This window comes from Schistocerca americana, chromosome 1 (assembly GCF_021461395.2).
Source record: "Schistocerca americana isolate TAMUIC-IGC-003095 chromosome 1, iqSchAmer2.1, whole genome shotgun sequence".
NCBI lineage: Eukaryota > Metazoa > Arthropoda > Insecta > Orthoptera > Acrididae > Schistocerca > Schistocerca americana.
The window spans coordinates 584,718,784-584,730,995 of record NC_060119.1 but is presented as its reverse complement, the minus strand read 5'-3'; positions in this window follow the sequence as shown (position 1 = coordinate 584,730,995).

The following is a 12,212-nucleotide window of genomic DNA, read 5'->3' as shown; positions in this document are numbered from 1 at the left end:
AAGAATAACCCAACTCTCTACACCTCAGGATCATCATATTCGGTAACATCATACTCAAACCAATACAAAAGTTTTTAAATGCCACAAAAAAATAATCAATCTTACTGCCCCAAATACACTAACATTTATTCTGACAAAAAAATAATATGCTTAAGCAAAGCGTCTAAAATGGCCTGGCATGAGGCATACTCAAAAAGGCAAGAAAACGTCTAATACTCAAAAGAATTCTGGTCAAAACTCACCACATCTTGTGAATGTAATGCGGGCGGTGGGCTCGAACGTCATACTGGACAGATGACGTCCGCTATTCTGACACCAAATGTAGTGGCAACTTCTGCCACCGAATTTAACAGCAACACCAAATGTAGTGGGAAGAGGTAGAAGGCAATGTATTAAGACTCGTCCGAGCTTTCCCAGTGATTTATTGTTTCTAACTACAGTGTCCCCGTTCCTCTCGTTCTGCATCACTGGGTCCCACAATGCTGAGGACACCTCTTGACTGTCTGCAAAACAGCTTGGCACGGAATGGCTGCCTCAGCGACCCATGCATGGAATGCTGTGAGTCGGCCTTGTACGGCAGTGGAGTTGCGGCTTCATCAGGATACTGGCAGCTGACTCAGCAGTCTCTGTCCCTGCCAACTCAGTGCAGCTTGGTGTGAGCTGCAGGCGGCCAGCAGTATTCTTCTCACTGGCACTGCCAAGATTGGAGTGACAACAAGCGCCCGCGATCCGGAGTCCGAAACTGCGGCCCTCGCCTAGGGATGCCTCCATCATGTGTTGGAAGCCAGGACGACTGCCTGTGGTAGCAAGCTGTGGAGTGGCTCCCCTCTGGCCAGCTACGGACACCATATCAGTCACAGAGGGTCGAACTAGCGACCCACCGTGGACTGGAACGCTGGCACCCCATCTGTTGCTGCATGTAGTTGGCGGTGTGACACACCCCACTGTGCTGGAGAGCTGCCACACTTGAATGAATCTCGTAAGAATGCCGCATATATTTATACGTGGCTGTGTGCCTCTGTTTTGACATAAGTGCCGCTTTGCGCCACATACGCATAACACGCTAGATATTCTAGTGGGCCCCTTCTGCTTGTGATTTGCAACATGCAAAACCGCTATGTATACTCTTTCAGCAATCTGACAGCCCTGTGGCCTCCTTTCTACTTCACAACTCTTGGTATGCATAACTCATTGCAATATGGCCCACTCCTGGCTGTAACTTGTGCTCAGAATGTTGCTCAAAACTAACTTGCCCTATCCCAAACGGTGGTGCCGCTAAACTGCTTATAGGACGATAGTCTGGCCTAGTTTTGAGTACTGCTCAAGTGTTCGGGATCCATACCTGGATGAGTTAAAGGAAGACATCGAATGAATTCAAGGGCTGAATACTAGAGTTGATAACGGTAGATGCGAACAACACGTAAGTGTTATGGAAATGCTTCAGCTACTCAAATGGGAATCCGTGGTGGGAAGGCAACCTTCTTTTCGAGGAATACTATTTAGAAAATTTAGAGAACCGGCAAATGAAGCTGATTGCAGGACTATCTTACTGCAGCCAACAAACATTTCTCGTGGGGATCAAGAAGCAAAGATAAAAGAAATTAGGCCTCATATGGATCCATATAACTCGTTTCTCACTAGCTCTTTCTGTCAGTGAAACAGGAAAGGAAACTACTAGTACCCGCAGTGTATGGTGGATTGCGGAGTACATACGTATTTGCAGATGTAGACGTTTAATAGGATCGCTACAGTAATTTTGGAGCTATTGAATCCTGGTCTTAGCGACCCACTGTATCTTCCGAAAATTAAATTTCGTTTGGATCAAGTATTTTTGTTCAGTGATATCACAGTTTTCTTTAAATCTAGGCTATTTCAGAAATTATCTACTTATTTATGAACACTTGTTTCATTCTTTAATCATTAGTTAACAATTGGTTTTTGTTAATTACCTTCTTAACTGAAAGCAAACAAAAGAATTTTAAAACTCTCTCGAAACATCCTTAAAATCCAGCTCTGGCATTGAGGAGTTGCAAAATACCATTATTTACACTGGCGAAAAGTAATTTAAAATTTTACTAAAATACGAATGAAACACATATGCACATATCATTCAAAATTTTTATTTGTCTAATAATGCGAATAAGCGTTTACGAAATAAAAATGTTATTACTAAATATAAAAATATAATTTATATATGTTATATAAATTGTAAATACAGTAAACACATAAAAAGTACTTTTTACAAGCAATAGTATTTCATATCCTAGACCTATTAACATTTGTTAAATTATATTTCACTGTTACGTAAGTCTTCTTTTCAGAAACCATCTCCAAGGAAAATAGAAACTTTGTTATCGAAAGCTGTTGCCCTCTTGGTACATGCTGCAATGATTCTTCTGACTGTTTGATGCGGCCTATCAAGAATTCCTTTCCTGTGCCAACCTCTTCATCTCAATGTAGCACTTGCACGCAAACTACGTCCTATATTATTTGCTGAATGTATTCTAATTTCTGGTTTCCTCTGCAGTTCTGAACCTCTACACGCCTCTCTAGTTCATGAAAGTTATTCCCTGGCGTCTTAACAGATGTCCTGTCATCCAGTCCCTTCTTTTTGTCAGCCTTTCCCATATATGCCTTTTCTCGTCGGTTCTCTGGAAGAGCTCCTCAAGACTTACGTATCAGTGCAACCAATTTTCAACATTTGACTGTAGCATCACATCTCAAACGCTTGCATTCTCTTCTGTTTCCTGACAGATCGTATTTCACTACCATACAGTGCTGTATTCCATATTCTCAGAAATTTCTTTTCCAAATAAGGCCAATGTTCGATACTAGTAGAATTCCGTTGTCCAGGAATGCCATTTTCTCCAGCGCTACTTTGTCTTTTAGGTCCACCTTACTCTGTCCGTCATGCTTTTTATTTTGCTTAGGTAGCAGAATTCTTTAACTTCATCTACTTCGTGGCAATTAATCCTGATGTTAAGTTTCTCAGAGTTCTCATTTCTGATACCTCTCATTACTTTCGTCTTTCTTCGATTTACTCTCAGTCCACTTTCCGCTCATTCCATTCAGCAGCTCCTGTAATCCTTCCTCACTCTCGCTAAGGATAGCAAAGTCGCCAGCTAATATTATCATTGATATTATTTCACCACGTATTTTAATTCCACTCTCAAGCGTTGCTTTCATTTCTATCATTGCTTCATCGATGTAGAAACTGACACACCATTTTTATCCGAGCACGTCGTTCTTGGTCTTCCACTCTTATTATTCCTTCTTGTTTCCTGTACAAGTTGTGCTAAGAGGTGGCACGCCAGTCTCTCACTTTAACAAACTTGTCAGTCAGGTTAACGTTCACATTTTAGGTCATAATTTCGGTGTTGCCCAGTACTACATTTTGTATGTGTAGGTTATGAATTTTTAAATAGGAAATTGTGGGCAGAATGTTCTTGTAACTGCACGTGTAACCTCTAGAGAACTTGTATCCGGCGGAACGTAGTGGAGACGACGGAGTACTGGGAGACATATGGACTGGGTACCATAGATTCTAAGTGCAAAGACCAGGCTGTGTGAATGATTCTGGGAAGCAGCGCTCAGTGGAGCGTACCTGCAGAGGGACTTGTGGCCGTAGAAATCTCTTCTTTTCGCTTAGGGTCAGATAGGGTGTGGCCATGCTCACCGTGAGAACAACGCCTCCATAGTTCACAATCTTCTTTCTTCAGACAAGAGAAATATAGAGTCACTGACTGGCTCCTCGCAGGATATGCAAAGTGGAGGGTTGCTCCTCCGGCGTAGGAATCCCAGTGCTGCGTCTGGATTGGCTACCAGGCTAACAGAACATTCAAGACGAGAGATTCAATGATTATAGAAAAGTCCGATGGGTTTGTACAATATGGGGGCGCTTTTGTTTTTTCTAATTCGGCTCCCGTACTGAGGTTCGGTGGAAAGTGCTCGTGAGTCTTTGCTTCTTCATCTTCTGGTCCTTCCCTGGCGGAGCACTTCAGGTCTTACCCTAGGGTGAGACTTGTGATCAGTATCTTGCGGTGGACTAAGAGCCGGAGGCAGTTTCCTGCTGTACCGACAGTGGAATTGCAAAATGGTTCAAATGGCTCTGAGCACTATGGGACTTAACATCTGTGGTCATCAGTCCCCTAGAACTTAGAACTACTTAAACCTAACTAACCTAAGGACATCACACACATCCATGCCCGAGGCAGGATTCGAACCTGCGACCGTAGCAGTCGCGCGGTTCCGGACTGAGCGCCTTAACCGCTAGACCAGCGCGGCCGGCGTGGAATTGCATATCGTGTCGGACATATCGTGTGTCTCCCAGAGACAACGACAGCACGCACCCTCTTGCCTGTGAGTCAAATTAGTTTGGCCTACCCAACTAACGGGAACACTTCACATTAAAGACTGGCGAGAGTTCAGGGCTGCGTTAGGGAAGTTACCCACGTTCTGACAATCTGAACGCCTGACCGCATAGTATGCAAATTTTCGTGGATGCGTCAGAACATTACAGCGCACCACTCCTTGCCCACAGCGCGCTGTTTTCTGCTTTCGCCTGAATCAAGGTGAAATGGTAAATGGCTGCTGCGTCACTGACGCAGGGTAGTTAAATGATATTCACAGCTCCCTGTCCTGAGGGGAGCGATAGTTTTTGGTATACTTGATTGTAACTGATTCCATCTGAATAGAATTGGGCCTCATATTGGATTGATGTACACAAAGTCAGATTGCGTTGTAAAAGGGATTAATTCAGGGAGGAGTTTGTATAGCTACCACTCCACTGTATGCTCTGGCAATGAAACACCATCCCTTTTTTTATTTTTGTTGGTCATTTGTTGCGTATGTTTCAGGAGCTCGTGGTAGCTATAAGAGCATTAATAAAACTTATTAATCATTATTTTGTAAACTTAACTAAGCCACTGTTCTCCTTCATACTCCGACAAATATTCACTCTTTTTATTTAATTTTGGTGGCACACGAGCACAACAGCAATGTAGGACTGAATCCTATTACATTAATTAATTTGATTAGTAATTTGAGTTCATAAAGTGAACGCAGGCATAGGAAACGAAAGTGCCATGAGAAAATTGACTAATTTCATATACAACATTTCATATACAAATGTTTATGATTAAAGCAAACGACGGCTTGCAGTATATTACCCGTCTCTCCCTAGAGCTTACCTCTATTTGCCTCGGAATTTTGAACATATTGCGCCATTTGAAACAGTCTAACCCTTTTTCCAGGTAGAAAAATCCTATGAGCATCAGCTGATTTTTCTTAGGTCTTGCTTCCATCGTCAATCGCAGCGTCAGAATAAATCCTATGGCCGGACGGTGTGGCCGAGCGGTTCTAGGCGCTTCAGTCTGGGACCGTGCTACCGCTACGGTTGCAGGTTCGAATCCTGCCTCGGGCATGGATGTGTGTGATATCCTTAGGTTAGTTGGGTTTAAGCAGTTCTAAGTTCTAGGGGACTGATGACCGCAGATGCTAAGTCCCAAAGTGCTCAGAGCCATCTGAACTATTTAAATCCTATGAACATCAATTGATTTTTGTTCATTCTTGATTCTATCATCAATCACAGCGTCAGAATATCCTCTCTGGTGCCTTTACCTTTCCTAAATCCACCCTGGTCGTCATCTGACACTTCATTAAATTTCTTTACCTTTCTTCTAAATATTATTCTTGTCAGAAACACAGATGAACGAGCTGTTAAGCAGATTGTGCGATTATTCTCACACTTGTCAGCTCTTGCAGTCTTCGGTACAGTCTAGATGATATTTTTCCGAATGTCGTTCTACACAAAAATCTGACAGTCGTTGGGTCACTTTCACTAATGACTTTAGAAATTCTGTTGGAATGTTATATATCCCTTTGGACTTTTTGATCTTAAGTTCTTCAAAGCTCTTTTACGTTGTGATTCTAATACTGGATCCCCTATCTCTTCTAAATCGACTCCTGTTTCTCCTTGTATCACATCAGACAAGTCTTCCCCCTTATACAGACTTTAATTGATCTCTTTCCACCTATCCACTCTCTCCTCTGCATTCACCAGTAGAATTCCCGTTGCACACTCAATGTTACTACCCTTGCTTTTAATTTCACTTTCCTATATGCTGCGTCAGTGCTTCCGACAATCATTTGTTTTTCTATTTCTTCAAATTTTTCATTCAGCCATTTCGTCTTAGCTCTCCTGCGCTTCCCATTTATTTCATTCCTCGGATTCTCGTGTTTCTGTATACCTGAATATCCCTGCACATTTTTGTACTTCTTCTTTCATCGATCAGGTCAAGCATTTCATGTGTTACTAATGGTTTCTTTGCAGTCACTTTCTTTATACCTAAGTTTTTCTTTCACACTTCTGTGATTGCCCTTTTCAGAAAGATTTCCATTACTCTTCAACTAAAGCGCCTACCGAGCTATTCATAATCGCAGTATCTATATCCTTACAGAACTTCAAGCGAATTTCTTCCTTCCTTAATACTTCCGTTTCCCACTTCTTATTGATTCTTCCTGACTAATCTCTTAAACTTCAACTACTTTTCATCATTATGAAATTGTGATCTGAGTCTGTATATGCCCCTGGATAAGCCATACAAATATCTTATTCTGAATCTCTGTCTGACCATGATGTAATCTATCTGAAAACTTTCCTTATTTCCCAGGATTCGTTATTACTAGCTGAATTTATTATAGAACTCAATTTTTCTTTTTTCTCTCTTACTTCTCGTAGCAAGCTCATATTTTCCTGTAACCCTTTCTTCTACTCTTTCCTCCTTCAACAGCATTCCAATCCCTTATGACTACCAGATTTTCGTCTCCCTTTACGTAATGATTACTTGTTCAATATTATCATATGCTTCATCTTCAGCTTGCGACGTCGGCATGTATCTCTGGTGGTTTGCTATCGATTATGATGAGAACAATCCTGTCACTAAAATGATCACAGTAACACACTTTCCTCCCTACTTTCCTATTCATGACGAATCCTACTCCCTTTATGCCATTTTCTCCTGCTGTTGTTATTACTCTTTACTCCTCTAACCAGAGATCCATGTCTTCTTTGCATTTCTCTTCACTCACATTCACAATGTGTAGACAGAAGCTCTGCATTTTCCATTTCAGATTTTTAGCTTCCCTGTGGCGTTCAAACTTCTGAGATTCCATGCCCCGTCTAGCAGAATGTTATCCTTTTGTTTGTTATTGAATACTTTCCTCATGGTCATCTGCCACTTAGGTGTCCCCTCCCGGTGATTCGAACGGGGGAGTAGTCCGGAATCTTTAGCCAATGGAGACATCATCACATAGCCTCTGGATACACATTACATATTTTTAATGCATTGGTTTCCATTGCGTTCTGCAACCTTGTGCCGTTGATCATTCCTGATTCTGCCACCTTTAGGGGCAGTTTCCCATTCCATGCGTAAGAGTGTGTCCGCTCCTCCGCCTTATTTCGCAAGACCGTTTTCACAATCAGGGTGACTTCTTATGGTAGAAGTCATCGGCAGAAAATGCTGATGTTTTTTGTTCAACATTTAAGAGGTGGAGGAATCGGACCCTGGACCGATGATGTATTGGTAGCTAATCGACGACGCTACCCCTAGACCACAGGTGCATTATGAAAGTTTAAATTTTTGCTACTAATATATATTTTCTTTAATAACAGTAACAGATGCAGGTTTCTAAGGTTACGAATGTTCTCCAAAAACGTTTTCTATTCACTTCCGTCATATTGTGCCAGCCATTTTGAATTTTTCAATTTTGATATTACATTCGATGTCAGAAAGGTAAGAGACCCCATTAGACCCATTTTGGAGCAGCTTTAGCAATTATGGCTACGTTTCCACGTTTCTAGCACACTGTGCGGAGCATGGGGACGAGTATTTCGCAAATGCCGAAGCTAGTTTGCTGTTTTCTCGCTGCTGTCGTGAGCACACATGGCAAGTGGTGGAAGAAGGTAAAATCGCTAGTAGGACATTGACAGACGACGCGTCACTGCAGAATGTTGAGGTCGAAGGCTTGCCCCCTCTGTTAAGCTGGATAGATGGCGATCTGTAGCAGATCTGTCGATAGCAATAATGGCTCAGGAACTAGTGTTTCAGAGCACATCGTTCAATGCGCGTTGCTGAATATGGGGCTCCGCAGCTGACATCCACTACATTCTCCGATATTGACACAACATCGTCAGTCATGATTGCGTTGGGCAGGGATTATCGCGACTGGTCCGTGAGTTAACTAGAAAGGGTGGTCAAGTCTGCTGAATCACATGTCGTGTCCGGATACGCCATCGCCCAGGTGAACAGCTACTCGGAACTACTACAACACCAAGGGCGTAAGCAAGTGAAACCAATGTTTTGCCGCGGGGGACATTCACCTGGGTTTCGATAAGACATGAGGACTACAAAAACATTATTGCCGATCACCTGCATCCCTTAAGGCTTTCCTACAAGGCTATTATCGTGCTACAGTGCTTTTAAGAGCACGATGGAGAACTGGCGTTAATATCTTGGCTGCCAAACTCTTGTGAACGAGATGGAACACATATGTGCTGCCAACGGGCAGCAGGTCTACACCCACAAACCACAAGCCTGTAATTTGCGGTTCAAATGGTTCAAATGTCTCTAAGCACTATGGCACTCAACATCTGAGGTCATAAGTCCCATAGAACTACTTAAACCTAACTAATGTAAGGACATCACACACATCCATGCCCGAGGCAGGACCCGAACCTGCGACCATAGCAGCAGCGCGGTTCCGGACTGAAGCGCCTAGAACCGCTCGTCCTCAACGGCTCGCTTTAATTTGCGGGAACTGCGCTACCTGTGCCCAACATCTGTTGCGACAGACCTCCGTTAACGCACAACCGACCTGTAGAATCCATTCCAAGCAGAACTGCTGCTGAGTTACGTTCAAATGTGCACCGCGCCGCCATTAAGCAGGTGTTTACAACGTTTTCAAATGGTTCATATGGCTCTAAGCACTATGGGACTTGGCATCTAAGGGTATCAGTCCCCTAGAACTTAGAACTGCTTAAACCTAACTAACCTAAGAACATCACATACATCCATGCCAGATGCAGGATTCGAACCTGCGACCGTAGCGGTCGCGTTGGTCCAGACTGAAGCGCCTAGAACCGCTTGGCCACTCCGGCCGGCTTACAACGTTTTCGCTCATCAGTGTATGGAACGTCACAGTTTGCATCGTCATTAAAATAATTCTCATCTTCCGAAAAGGTCTGAAAAAAAGTGACCACCTACGTCTGTTTGCAATAACATTTTCATTCACATGTTGTTGTGATGCGATAATCGTATTTAACGCGCTTAAGCGTTAACAACTAAAATATTACATGCAAAGTCACAGTCTACACAGACTCTACAATAAATAAAGGAAACGGCAGTGAAACTACGGACAGTAAAACGATCCAGATATGTGACACCGCCGTCATGTTATTTATCAAACCATCAGCTTGACCACTGTTATCATTGACCTCCATGAAGATGATGTATCCATTAATGGGCAGCGTTGACATCTTATATCGTGTAATTTCTCTTCCTCGTAGAGTCAGATTGCCGGGAATATCATTGAAGACCTAGTGTCTTTCCTTCCATTTTAACCGACGTCACAATCATACTGTTTCTGCCTACGAATCCTTCAAACTTTAACACCTTTCCGCTGAAAATATCTTTGTGCTGGTTCGTCTGCTTTATGGTGCGAATTTTTAAATACTTTTGTCCTCTCGGATCCATGTTGTGGTTATTTTCCTTTCCTAAATATACCTGAAAATATTTATTGACTGTGTATTGTAATTCATTCTGTATTAGTTCCCAAAAATTATCAATCTTCCTTTCTCTACTCCATCTGCAGTGCTTTCGTATTGTGACGAGTTTCATCACTACCTTTTCATTTCCATTTCTCTGTCCTTACTGTATATAATTTTTTCTCGCGATTCTTATCTCCAACATGTCAAGTTTGCACAATTTACAAGTATAATTCACTTCGTTGACGCAGTGTTACTTCATTTCAGTTGAAAAAAAAAGTGTCATGATGAGCTCTCCATTGGTAAAAGATTGCGGAACAGTCCTCCTTTCGGATCTCCTGGAGAGGAGTCCCATACGGGAGGTGATCATGAGGAATAGATTCAATAACCACCGATAGGACAACGTTCTACGATTTGGGGCGTGAAATGTCATAAGTGTAAACGTAATAGGGAAACTAGAAAAACGAAATTGAAAAATGGAAAGGCTCATTCTAGATGTAGTAGGCGTCAGAAAAATGAAATGGGAAGAAGGCAAGAATTTCTGATCGGAAGAGTACAGGATAATATCAACAGCAGCAGAAAATGGTATAACGGGAGTAGGATTCGGTATGAATCCGATGGTATGACAGAGAATATGTTAATGTTAACAGATCGGTGATAGGGTTGTTCTTGTCAGAATCGACAGCAAACCAGAACGGACATTGACAGTTCTGGTTTACATGCCGAGGTCGCAAGTTGCACATGAAGAGATACAGAAAGTATATGAGGATATTGAACGAGAAGTTCAGTACGTAAAGAGAGATGAAAATCTGATAGTCTCGGGGACTGGAATGCAGTTATAGAAAGGAGCAGAAGAAAAGGTTACAGGAGAATATGGGATTGGAACAAGGAATAAGAGAGAAGAAAGACTATTTGCATTCTGTAATACATTTCAACTAGTAACAGCGAATAAGCTGTTCAAGAATCACTAGAGGAGGAGGTATACTTGGAAAACCCCGGGTGAGACTGGAAGATTTAACATCATGGTCAGACCTAGATTCCGAAATCGGATACCGGATTGTAAGGCATATCCAAGGGCATATATAGACTCAGATCACAATTTCGTAATGATGAAGATTAGGTTACATTTTAGAGATTAGTCAGGAAGAACCAACACGCAAGGAAGTGAGATACGGATGTACTGAGGAATGACGAGATTCGCTTGAAGTTTTCTAAGGCTATAGATACAGCAATAAGGAATAACTCAGTAGGCAGTACAGCTGAAGAATGGTGGACATCTCTAAAAATATTAACCACAGATGTTGGAATGGAAAACATAGGTACCAAGAAGGTAGATGCGAAGGAACCATGGATAATACCAGAAATACTTCAGTTGATCGAAGAAAGAAGAAGTACAAAAGTGTTCAGGGACATTCAGGATTACAGAAATACAAGTCGCCGAGGAATGAAATAAATGGGAAGTGCAGGGAAGCTAAAACGAAATGTCTGCGTGAATAATGTAAATAAGCAGAAAAATAATGATTATCGATGGGACTGATTCAGTATTTAGGAAAGTCAAAATAATCTTCCGTTAAATTAGAAGCAATGTTGGTAACATTGAGTACAAGCGGAATTCCGCTGATAAATGCAGAGGAGAGAGCAGATAAGTGGGAAGAGTACATTGAATGTCTCTATGAGGGGCAGACTTATCTGATGTGATAGAAGGAGATGCAGGAGACGATTTAGAAGAGATAGGAGATGCAGTATTAGAATTAGGATTTAAAAGAGGTTTGGAGGACTTAGGATCAAGAAAGTCAGCCGCGATAGATAACACTCCATCAAAATTTGTAAAATCATTGGGGAAAGTGACAAGAAATCGACTATTCACGACGTCAATAAATAACTAAAAATTTTGAATGTCGTCTTAGGAACAGCAACAGACGGAAGGCAGTGGAGCCCTTTGAATCAGTGCATGGTCTGTAACGCCAGAGACAGCTGAGTAAGTGAGTAAGTGAATGGGCAACAACGCCGAAATCTCTCCTTCAAGAAAGAAAACGGAAAACAGGCATATAACAACCAATAAAACCGAAGAAAATTTTCCAAGTTGTCCAAAGGCCACAGAAATAATGTACTTCCATCATAAGTTCCCCTACAACCCAAACCGTACACAAGCACCGTAGGAAGAGGAAATTACCAGATAAATTAAAAGGTTAAGAAACAACAGAGTGTTTCGTAAAGATGGAATGGCTGCAGAACTATTGAAATCAACAGGCCTGAAAAGCTTAATACAAATGTGGTAATCACGCAAAACATTTGGCAAACTGAAATAACTGCCGGTGACTGGAAAACTGAATTGATGGCGCAAAAGAGACGGTACTGGTGCCAGTGTTTATAGAGGGTCTTCCCTTCTCGTTGTCCCATACCAATTTCTTTCTTAATGTCTCATGAGCCAAGCAGAGAAATTAACCGA